General features: G+C 47.7%; 1 long non-coding RNA gene across 1 annotated transcript; it reads right to left on the reverse strand.

Annotated features, from left to right (window-relative positions):
* Nucleotides 1-2,668: 2,668 nt before the first annotated feature.
* LOC145718672 (uncharacterized) lies at nt 2,669-10,751 on the reverse strand. The gene is made up of 4 exons (XR_014141960.1): nt 8,167-10,751; nt 7,537-7,664; nt 4,321-4,395; nt 2,669-3,892 (listed from the first exon to the last, which is right to left on the reverse strand). It is a non-coding gene; the product is annotated as an uncharacterized LOC145718672 (long non-coding RNA).
* Nucleotides 10,752-10,832: the final 81 nt, after the last annotated feature.

The following is a 10,832-nucleotide window of genomic DNA, read 5'->3' on the forward strand; positions in this document are numbered from 1 at the left end:
TCCACAACCACCTACGCCCGTCCCTTGCAGTGAGTCTCTTGATACACATCTCCTGCGAGTCCTGCTTCTCCGTCTGAGCCCTGACTGATACAGAGCCCCAAGATTTATGCCTACAACTCATGAGACCCTGAGTTATACTGAAAGCCTTCTCCCAAATCTGCACGAAATATTTCACTCCTGTGTTTTATAAAGCACTCCAAAATACTCGGAAAAAATAGAAGATTATAACATTTGTGAGTCTAGCATTACCCTGGTTCCAAAACAAATAGCAAAAGTAAATAGAGTTCCATTTCAATTAATAAAAAGACATAATAACCCCGAGCAGATTGTTAGCAAATAAAATCCGGGAGTGGAATTCAGTTGAGAATGTGTTATATTTATCCCAGCAATGAAGGCTTTATTTAAAAAGACACTATCAATGCAACTCACTCATGGGGAAAAATCAATTTAATGGATGCTGAAAATCATTAACATACAGTTTTTATCCCATCAGGATTCGTAGTAAGTTGGGAATCAGTGGAAATGAAATTTGGCTACTAGAAAACTTATATATGTGGCTGGCATTATATTTCTACTGGATACTGCTGCTCTAGATCCTAGAAAATATTCTGATTCTAGAGGATATATTTCTCCAAATCAATAAGAAAAATATAAGGTACTCAACTGGCCAATAAACACGTGGGAATTCATTCACATGGATGGTCAGTGGGGGGAATTTGGCAAACTCCAAGGCCACTAGAGCCCTGTGGGGATGTGGGATGAAGCCACAAAGTGAGGGTGGCTCCTCCAAGAGTTGCCGCCGAGCCTCAGAAGGAGTCTACGGCGAATCCAGATGCAGGGAGGTCGCCGTGGCCTGAGCCACCAGGTACCGGATGCTCAGCTAATTGTCACTCCATGTAGCACCCGGCACCCTGAGCATCAACCACTGAGCCTGCAGGGTGGGCGCTCTGAGGTCAGTGTCACTGCCGCCCTCCCTGGCATCCCGGGACTGGCTGGCTGGTGGGTGGGGGCAGCTCCCACCAGACTTCCCCCTTCCGGCAGCCTGGGTCAGGGACCCATGCCGTGCATTCCGTGGTATACACAGAGGGGCATCCTCCGCACGCCCCTCAGGGCAGCGCCGACTACCTGGGGATAAGGAATGCGGGCAGCAGGAAGGGCAGCAGACTGCCTCCAGTCATTAGCAGAGAGCTGCCTGGCCTGAAGTCACAGCTGTCCTGGGGCAGTGGTGGTCCGGCGACTGAGCTACAGCTGTCCGGGCACAGCGGGATGATGGGCAATCCTCCTCCCCAGCGCCCTGCCCCAGGGCCGGCTGCAGCTTTGTGGGGGCTGTGTCTGTGTTGATGTCTCCTGCCATACCACCCCCTTCTTCCTTCCACAAGGGCTAATCCCCCATAAACACGCATCCTCTTCTCCCCCATCCCCAGCTGTCTCAGTCTGTTTCTGGAGAGCCCAGCCTGGGACGCCTGGAACAAGCTCCATGCCAAAGGGCACCAGGGTCTCCTGCAGGTCACCTGTGACCATGAGGAGGGAGGAGGGAGACTGGGCCCACAGGTTCCGGTTTGTCCTCGCTCTTCACTCTCGGCACCCACCTTTCCTTCCCCACTGCGGCCCTGCTGAGGTACAGGGGCTCCTGGCCTGTGACCAGCCTCACTCACTCACTCCCACGACTGCATGCAGTCCGGTCCCTTTCATTGCCCCTTACTCAGCATCACTATGGTGGTTCTGCTCCCATTTCAAGCCTTGATACAGGGACCCGAGGAAAAGAAAAATAAAACGTCACGAAGGACAAGAAATAACATGAATTTTGAAATCTTGCCTGTAACATGTGTTTAACTTTACTTTTCCTGAAAACATGGAGTTCAATGTTTATATAATGCTTTACATAACCCTCCAGGATTTCATCAGAGAGTTCCTGGATCTGAACCTATGTTCTTGCATCTTGAGCCACCTGTTCACTCTGTACATGAAGCTTGAGGGAAACCCAAAGGTGATTTTTGCTGGCAGTGGCCTTTAGCGAAAGGCAAGATCCCTGGCAGGAGATGTTGGGTGTGCGCTTTGCCTCGCAGGTACAAGGGCAGGCCCTGCCCCCAGGAAGCGTGGAAACCCAGGGAACAGTGGAGATGTGCTTCCTGCACTCAGGGCATGGAAGTTACCCCTGAGAGCGCCAAGAGGAGAGATTCTGGAACCCATGGGCCCAGGGGCCTCCCCTGTTCCCTGAGCTCTGGGCAAAACGGTCTTGAACTCCATACCCTCCTCCCTGAGTGTCAAATCCAGAGCCTGTAGGGTGAGCTGCAGCACCATCTGGGGCCCTCACCCACCTTCCTAGCGTGAGGGCCGCACTTCGCTTCCGCCTTTGGAATCTGGAACCTCGTGCCGTCACTCCTGTGGCCCACCCCGCATCGGACCATAAAGGCAGAGACGTCTGGGAGGGGTCGTACTGCACCGGCTGAGCTGACACAGCGCACACGGCCCCGACTCACGGGACCCTGCTTACCTTGCCGCAGCCCTCCAACACAGACGGCCGGGTGTGACAGGGGCTGGCCAGTGCCCCCCAACCCCGCGTGGGGGCATCGCTTCCAGCGACTCTGCGCCTGTCCCCGCCCCACCCCCCAACTGCAGACAGTCGCTCCCGCGGGAAAGCAGTGCAGGTAGTGATGACAGCAACCACTCAGCAAAGTTGGTTATTTATTGTGCGGAATTAATCATTCAGAATTAATAAATATTCCATCAACACACTTTAACAGAAACTATTCAGGGACTACACTACTGCAGCGCTATCACCCAAGGACTGAAATAACAATCTGAAAAAAGACGTAAGTCAAAATGACACATTTCCTGCAGATGGCTGATTCAAGGCTTGTTTGTCAACCAAAGAACAAACCATAACAATAGGAATATTGATGAGCTCAACATCAGAAACAACATTTTAAAAATAAACTTGATCTTTATGTACTCACTTGGAACCACCTACGAGATATATTAAGGAAGAGAACAAGATGCAACACATCGGAAGAGTGTGTGGTTTGCTAGTACTTGTCTTAAAGAGGGCAAAGAACATATCTGTTATCTATATTTGTATTTTGCGTAAACCCTCTATGTGCAGATGCATGTATTATATACATGTGCTTATATAATCCTATACTATTTCTGGAAAGACACAGATGACACTGGTATCATTGGTGCCTCTGAGGAGGGGATGTGGGTGGCTGTGGGACAGGGATGGCAGAGTTTTTACTACATAACACTTCATACTTTTTAGCTTTGAATCATGTGCAATTATTATCTACTGAAAAACAAATTTATTTTTTAAAATTTTTAAAAGATTTATTCATTTATTTGAGAGAGAGCACACGCTTGCACAAGTTCAGGGAGAGGGGTAGAGGAGAGGGAGAGAGAATCTTATGAGCAGACTCCGTGCTGAGCATGGAGCCCGACGCGGGGCTCTATCTCAGGACCCTGAGATCACGACCTGGGCCAAAACCAAGAGTTGCCCACTTAACCAAAGGCACCACCCAGGCGTCCCCTGGAAAATAAATTTAAAAGAAAATTCTAAAATAAGCAGCAAGAAACCCTTAAAAAAATATATGTTAAGTTTGTCCCCATCCACAGCATATTGGGAAATGCCCACATGGTGGCTTACAGTGTCATATTAAAAAAAAAAAAAGTCTTATGAGTTCCTCTCAACCTCAATTCTCAAACCACAAATACACATCTCAGAAAGAAACAAAGAAGAGCCAGAACTGGATGGTCCTGTGCAGGCCTTTGGGTCTAAGAGTCATCCAGGCCGAGCTTAGCAGCAAAGAGCGAGGTGACGACATCATCCCCAGTTTGCAGAGCCAGGTCATACGGTGTCTGGCCATTCATGTTCTTCTTTTGGATGCTTGCATTGCATCTGCCAAGGGAATGGGCATGAATAGAAGGACTCAGGCACTTGAACCTGAGGGCCTGGCTCTTCCCTGACACAGAGGCCAGTCTGGGAGCCTCCTGGCCCCACTTTCCTAAACCTGTCCCCAAGAGGCCACTATGACCCCCACTCTCAAAGGAGGCTCTACCCTGAAACCTTGAGGGGCTCTGTGATTTCAACACGTTCAACTGCCAATCCTGCCCATCGGCTCCCATTGCATCGAAGTCCTACAACCAAGTATGTTTGGTGGGGGGACGACATCTTCATTGTGCTTTTAAGAGCCCTCAGTGCTGGGGACCCACAGTGGGATGGTGGCCCCCATTCACAGGGTTAACTGTTCAGGAACTAGGGCCTTCTGAAAGCATCATAGGTCAGCAGGGGCCCTCAGAAGTCTCTCCCAGAGGCCGGAAACATACCGCAGTAAAGCAGCGACACACTCCCTTCCTGCCAGGCCAAGCAGAGTTGCTTCATGAAGAGGTGTATTTTGGAGCCTGTTTGGGGGGGGGGGAGAAAATCATCCTGCTAAAGCAGTTGCAATGCAGGATGCTGTGGGCTGCGAATAAAGTCACACCAATGACACCAACCCTCCTTTATATCTTTCGTCTTTCCTTTCTCCCTGGTAGCACAACTGTTTGTTACTTCACCCCTCATGTTCTTTGGGTCTTTATTAGGCATTTACCACTGGAACTTATATGTATTCCCGGGGTTGCCACATCTGAGTAGACGCATGATCTTCTTTCATAACTCCCTCTAAACTGAGAGCAGAGCGCACCTTCCATTTATGAGGTGGGGAGGGGGCACCATGGCTGGATTTTCTGTGTAACCACAGTTCAGTCTGGGGAAGTAATGAATTGTGACTGCCGACTCTAACTCTGTACACTGCTCTGACTCCAACAGGGCAAGGACGCTAGAGGGGACACCCTCTTCTGTTCAGAGCAGAGGCGATACCTGTGAGTCTGTTCCTCTGAGTAGCTTGGTGTTATATCACCAGACCTTCTAGAACGTGTTTTGTACAGCAGGTACACCACGGTATTCTGTGAATTTGTGTTTTAAAGAAACTCTACTATGAATGCACAAACTACTCAAACGGTTTATTCAAATCTAAGTATCACGGTAGATGAAGGTACATTCTCTCTTTGTAAATCATGAATTACCTAATAGACTAACTCTCCACAGTTGAACCTCTAAGAAGCAGACTGATGGTTACATCCACCCCTCCCGGCTACTGGGGCAGAACTAAGAGACAGAATGTTTGAAATTGCCAGTGAAGGAGGGTAGCTGTTGTCCAAAAGCAAATGGCACTTCTCTTTGCCCATCTCTTAGCGAGACCTTGAATCTGTGTTCTTGAAATCTGCCAGTAAGAGGAATCAGCTTTGGTGGAGGATGTGTACCTCTCCTTAGCCATCCCTTTGGGTTGAATATGAGTGTATTCTGGTAGGAAAGAGACAAACATTGGAAACAGAAACACTAGGGAGGGGCTTTCTGCTACCTGCCAAGCCAGTGGACAGAAGTTACCTGGTGTAGAGACCACCTACGCTGCTTCTCTCCACTAGTCAAACAAGCTGGGAATGCGGGGAGGAAGAGTTTTTTTTTTTTTTTTTAAGATTTTTTTTTTAATTTATTTGCGAGAGAGAATGAGAGAAAGAGAGCATGAGAGGGAGGAGGGTCAGAGGGAGAAGCAGACTCCCTGCTGAGCAGGGAGCCTGATGTGGGACTCGATCCCGGGACTCCAGGATCATGACCTGAGCCGAAGGCAGTCGCTTAACCAACTGAGCCACCCAGGCGCCCGAGGAAGAGTTTTTTAATCGTTGTTTGCTAAGGAACAATTCACTGAACCTTTTTTATGGGAAAGCCAGATCTCTGGATGGCTTGTGTGTGAGGAGCAGTAGGATAGATGGAGTCCTGAGGTCATGTTCCTGGATCTACAGAGGTTCAGCCAGGGGGTAGAGGCCAGGCTGACCCAGGTCTAAACACTTCGAACTAACAAATATAAAGCAGACAGCAGAGTTGGCTCTCAGTGGAGAAATCTGCTTTCTTCTACTGGCATAAACTAAAGGGGAAGAAGAGATCTCTGTGCTCTATTTTGAGGGAGGGCTCTGGTCTAGCTTTCCTCCCTCCCCCTCCACGTGAGCTAGATTCTGCTAACCATGCTAATGCAGTGGGAGTGACAACAGGCTATTACCCACCGTTCAGACAGATGGTACAACCACAGAGTTAGACTTAGTAGAGATCACGTGTGGGTAAATGTCAATTTATAGAATGGTAATGAAGTAAGAATGGAAACTGAGGAACAGCAAGGAAAAACAGGTAATCTGTTCCATGTCCAGAGTAGTCCAGAGTAGTTTCTTCCTCTCAGCGGGACTTCTCATAAGCATCAATTCAAAATCTGTTCAAGAGATTCTGTATCAACCACAGACATTATACATAAGTGCTCCAAGAAAAGCTTGTCTGAATTGTACAAATATAAAATACACCTTCATGCCAAACATGGTGGCATTATTTTTATGAATAATGATAACCCAAGTGTGGGGCAAATGAAGAAGCTGACAGAGTATGAAGAATGTGAACCCCAGGGAAAGGTGAACAAGTAAATTCCAGCCACCAAATACGTCCACCAAATGGGCCAAACGTTCTGCTCTAAAATAAAACTAAAAAGAGGTGGTGTCTACCTGATATAGCTGTCCTACTGGGCAGAAACATAACAGTGCACACAGAAAAATTAACTGGCATATATTGTGAATAAAAACACTGGAGGAAAAGTTGAGACGGAGGAAAACAGAAGCAAAGCTATCTAACTTTGGCTCCGCGTGCTGGCTTGACACACTCAGCAGCACGATTCCCTGGCGGGCCTTGATCTGGTCTCAGAAGTAGGTCAAGGGGCAGCAGGGTCAGATGGCTGCAGAGAAGCCTAGAGAACTCCCAGTTTGGCAACTTGGTTGGAAGGCTATTAGCAGTTAACATGTGGAACCCGTCCTCAAGGAACTGTCCACCCCACGTTTCCAAAGTAATTTCAGAGAACAACAGAATCCCAAGGCTGCCAAAGGTCAAGAGGCAGGAGAGGCCCGAGACCAGGGAAGTGACAGAAGTACCCAACAGGACTTGGTATCTGCCCATCCTACTTCCCAGCTGTGGAAACCAAGGCATCAGATGATGTAGTGAACTTAGATGTGCAGTGTCACCCCCAGTGTGTCAACATCCAGAGACAACTGGAAAAGGTTTTCTTTGTACAGTAACTTCATGGCTACATTTCCATAGGGACTACACTGGGCCCGCTCTTCTCTTAGCGAACTCAACAGTTCAGATCAAGATGAAAATAATGTGGCTTAACATCCCCAGAGTGAAGGATTTGCCGGCCCCCGCTCAGTGTAAACTCGCGAGCTAACAAAATTTATCATCATTTATAAAAGCTACAAAAAATTCGGTAATCCAATAATCCACTTAAAAAGTTTTTGTTTTGCCCAGGTTTGAAAAATAGTGGCAGTGAAGTCTCTTATTAAGGCCCAAATGAGTTAAGATGGTTCCCGAGCAGTGCCAACGGATCGGGGCGTACGTGTGGCTGGACGCTGCTAGAGCAAGGCCCCGAGGCGGCAGTTGGCCATGCCAGGACTCTCCTTTGACGGTGTCTTACTTACGGGCCCCAGCGCTGCTCCGTGTCTGCTCCTCTCTGCACGAGAACTGGAATCACTTCGGGGTGCGTGTTCACAACAGCCACGGTAATCACGGGTCGCTCTTCACTGTCCCTGCAGTTGGGGTCTGCTCCCTGCAGCATAAGGGAAAGGACAGACTTGCCGCAAACCCTGCTCTCAGCAGCATGCAGCTGCCATCCTGCGAAGTGTAACGCACATGCTTGCCGGAACTAAACTGCTTTACATCAAAAGAGAAGAGAATCAGGACACCCAAGATCTAACCGCCCTAACTCGGGTGATAAAACTTCTGCTCCCCCCATCAGGAGGGGCAGGCACCCCCCGAACCTCGCTTCTTTAGGAAACATGAAGGTCACATGGGGTCACAGGCCAGGGATTCTGTCCACCTTTATGCACATTATTTGGGCTCATATGACTTTTCTCTTTGCTATAAAAACTAGCAACCAGGAACAATTACTGAAAAGTTCTTGACTGGCCATTTAGTCCACCTCCAGGCAGTTTTAAATGAAATGGCACTGTGGTTATCACAATACTGAACAAGACTTGCATCTGAAAGAGACAGAGGTGAAATGCGAGGCTGAAATCCTCAGAGAGACTTGTTCTTTGAGTTGAACTTACCTCCTCAAACAGCTGTTCAATCACAGAGACTCTCCCTTCCCCTGTAGGTCCGACTTCCTTCAGCAGGAGCCTGTTTTCAGGCTGCAGGGTTACACAAGGTCATTTCCACCGCCGTGAAATAGCACTGTCCCCCTTGCCCAGACCCAATTCCCAAGGCAAACACATCCTCTCTAAGGTTAAGTTCTGAGCTCCAGGGACAGGTGAGTGTGAGTGTGTGTGTGTGTGTGAGCGTGTGTGTGGTCTTCTACACCAGCAGCACAAAAAAAACCTAGCTAATGTAAATCTTGCTGGTCTCTGAAATCTTGTCTCGGGGAAGGATACCACATTGACACTGTTTTATCTTTATAAAGGACAGGGATGCAATGAGAAACCTCACCACCCCAGAAACCCCACACTAGTTTTATTACAAAGGAAATAAATATTCCTAAGAAACGCAACCAGGTGAATCCTAATATTTCCTCTGCACACTTTTATAAAGTGTTCAGAATCAGCCTCTGAACACTATACAGCGTTCAGAATCAGACTGTTCAGAAAACGTGCTCACCTGAGGCATGAGTGAACTGATAAAGTCGAATCTTGTTTGGGGGAAGAAAAAGCTCTCACCTGTCATCAGAAATCTGAAGAATTTATTATATGCTCTGTTTTCAAAATGTGATGAAATTCCCCTTTCTATGCAATCTTTCTTTATATAAAGGATTGCAAATGCTGGTTGCTACAAGGCTAAAGATGAAGAGACAGTCCAGAAAGCTGGAGACATTGCTTTCAGTATGTTTCCACCACTGGATCTGAGGGTGACCCGGGGTGGTTGGTCCCAGGACTCCCGTTTTCCTGTCTGTAAAGTAGAAATAATATATCTACCCCCTCCTGTCTTTCTGGGGAGCCATTAGGATGGGAGCCTGTGAGCCTTCTGGAAGAAGATCCCGGGTTCAGGCTGTGTCCCTTCCTCCCCCTACTCTAAGGTGATTAGCTTGGAACAAGGTACCTCTAATACTTTCTAGGGGTTCACTAGAAAGTCTGGGGGGGCACATTTGTTCTTACTGAATTCCATTCCTTATGGAAACTTATACTAGAATGCACTAGAATGTCACCCGCATGAGGTCTGAGACCTTTACAGCTTTTGTTCATGATTTATTTTCACCACTGAGAACTGTGCCTGGTATATGTATGCTCCAAATAACCACTGAATGAGTGAACCACTGGATGCTGTTATTATTTGTCTGATACTTATCCCCTAAACACCAATGAGAAAATAAAGGCACATAGCAATGGGGAGATTTGGGTTACATACAGTGTAAGTGGGTGTAGTTTCCAAAACTGTTAAAGTTTATGCAACGCTATACTTCTCTTCTACTCAATATTTTAAACTGAGAGATGGCCAAGAGTGCAAGGAATTATACACAATACATGTTAATATAATTCTAAGGTCTTCTTCCCAAATTTATTGGTGTTTATGAGATGCAAAGCATGTGGTGGGAAAACCCAAGATGAGGCGAGAAGTCACCTGCCTTTGGAGAAATCATGATACAAGCTGGACACCAGTATACACACCCCTGAGGGCCTGGCTCCATGGAAGGTGGAGGAAAGAACCCACACGTGCCCATCTTCATCTTGGGGGAGACCCAGGCTTTGGGCTTGTTGCTAAGCACATCTGTCCTCCCTACTACAGCCAAAGAGGACTGACTGAAAGGCAAGGTGAGTGGCTGAACAAGGGCACCCACTGTCTCTTTCTTCAAAGCTCCAGTTAAAAGTGTTCAGTGTTCATGGCCTGTATTTTTGAAAAACAAAACTCTTAACAGCTGTGGGAAACTCTGGAAGGGTGCCATCAGTGGATTGGGAATTGTGAGGAATTCCAAAGATTGGAAGTAGCTGGAATTTGGCTGAGAGGGAAAACAAAGCAAAGAAAAACCAGCTGAAGATGCCAGAGATAGTAGTCTGTTCCCTCCAGGGAGCCCTGCAGAAGCTGAGTTAATCAACAAGGAGGGCCAGTGTTGGGCGCAGGCTGGATTCATGAGCATTCTATGAAAGGGCTTTGCTGGTGAGTGGCTGAGATGAGTGGTGTCCTCCTCTCTCTCCTGGGCTCTCTGCTTAAAGCCTGGTAACTTTTTTTCCAGAGAGTTCATGATCTGCCTAACAAAGTCTTCTACTGGGAGTACTGGGCCCAAGAAGGGCAGAGCCCAGATCTCTGTGACAGACACAGGGAAGGAGAATAAGGAAGGAAGGACAGCTCCAACCAGGAATGAAATATGCTAGAGCCCTTCACAGCACCATCCTCACCTCCAGAGGAAAGGCAGCTTAGGGGACCCCAAGGCTTTCTCCTGCCCTCCACCGAAATACCCTCCAGGGAGGCCGGCCCCACAGCATGCCCATCCATGCCCATGGGGACCCGAGGCCCACACACCCATGGCAGGCACTGACACTACTCAAACTAGCCCTTCACTTGTCAACATGACCTGGCAACCAAGGATCATCACATATTTGAGACCAACCAAAAACAAGACAGACAAAGATGGACAGACAGAACTGACCCCAGAGGAAACAGAGGTGATTCCAGGAACTAATAAGAACTTTAAAATAATTCTAATTAATAATCTCAACATATTTTAAAGGATTCCATAAAATAAAAATACACTTCTAAAAAAGGAACAGAAAATGAAAAAGTATTCTTC

This window comes from Leptonychotes weddellii, unplaced genomic scaffold, assembly GCF_054177405.1.
Source record: "Leptonychotes weddellii isolate Sample4059 unplaced genomic scaffold, ASM5417740v2 HiC_scaffold_1950, whole genome shotgun sequence".
Taxonomy (NCBI): domain Eukaryota; kingdom Metazoa; phylum Chordata; class Mammalia; order Carnivora; family Phocidae; genus Leptonychotes; species Leptonychotes weddellii.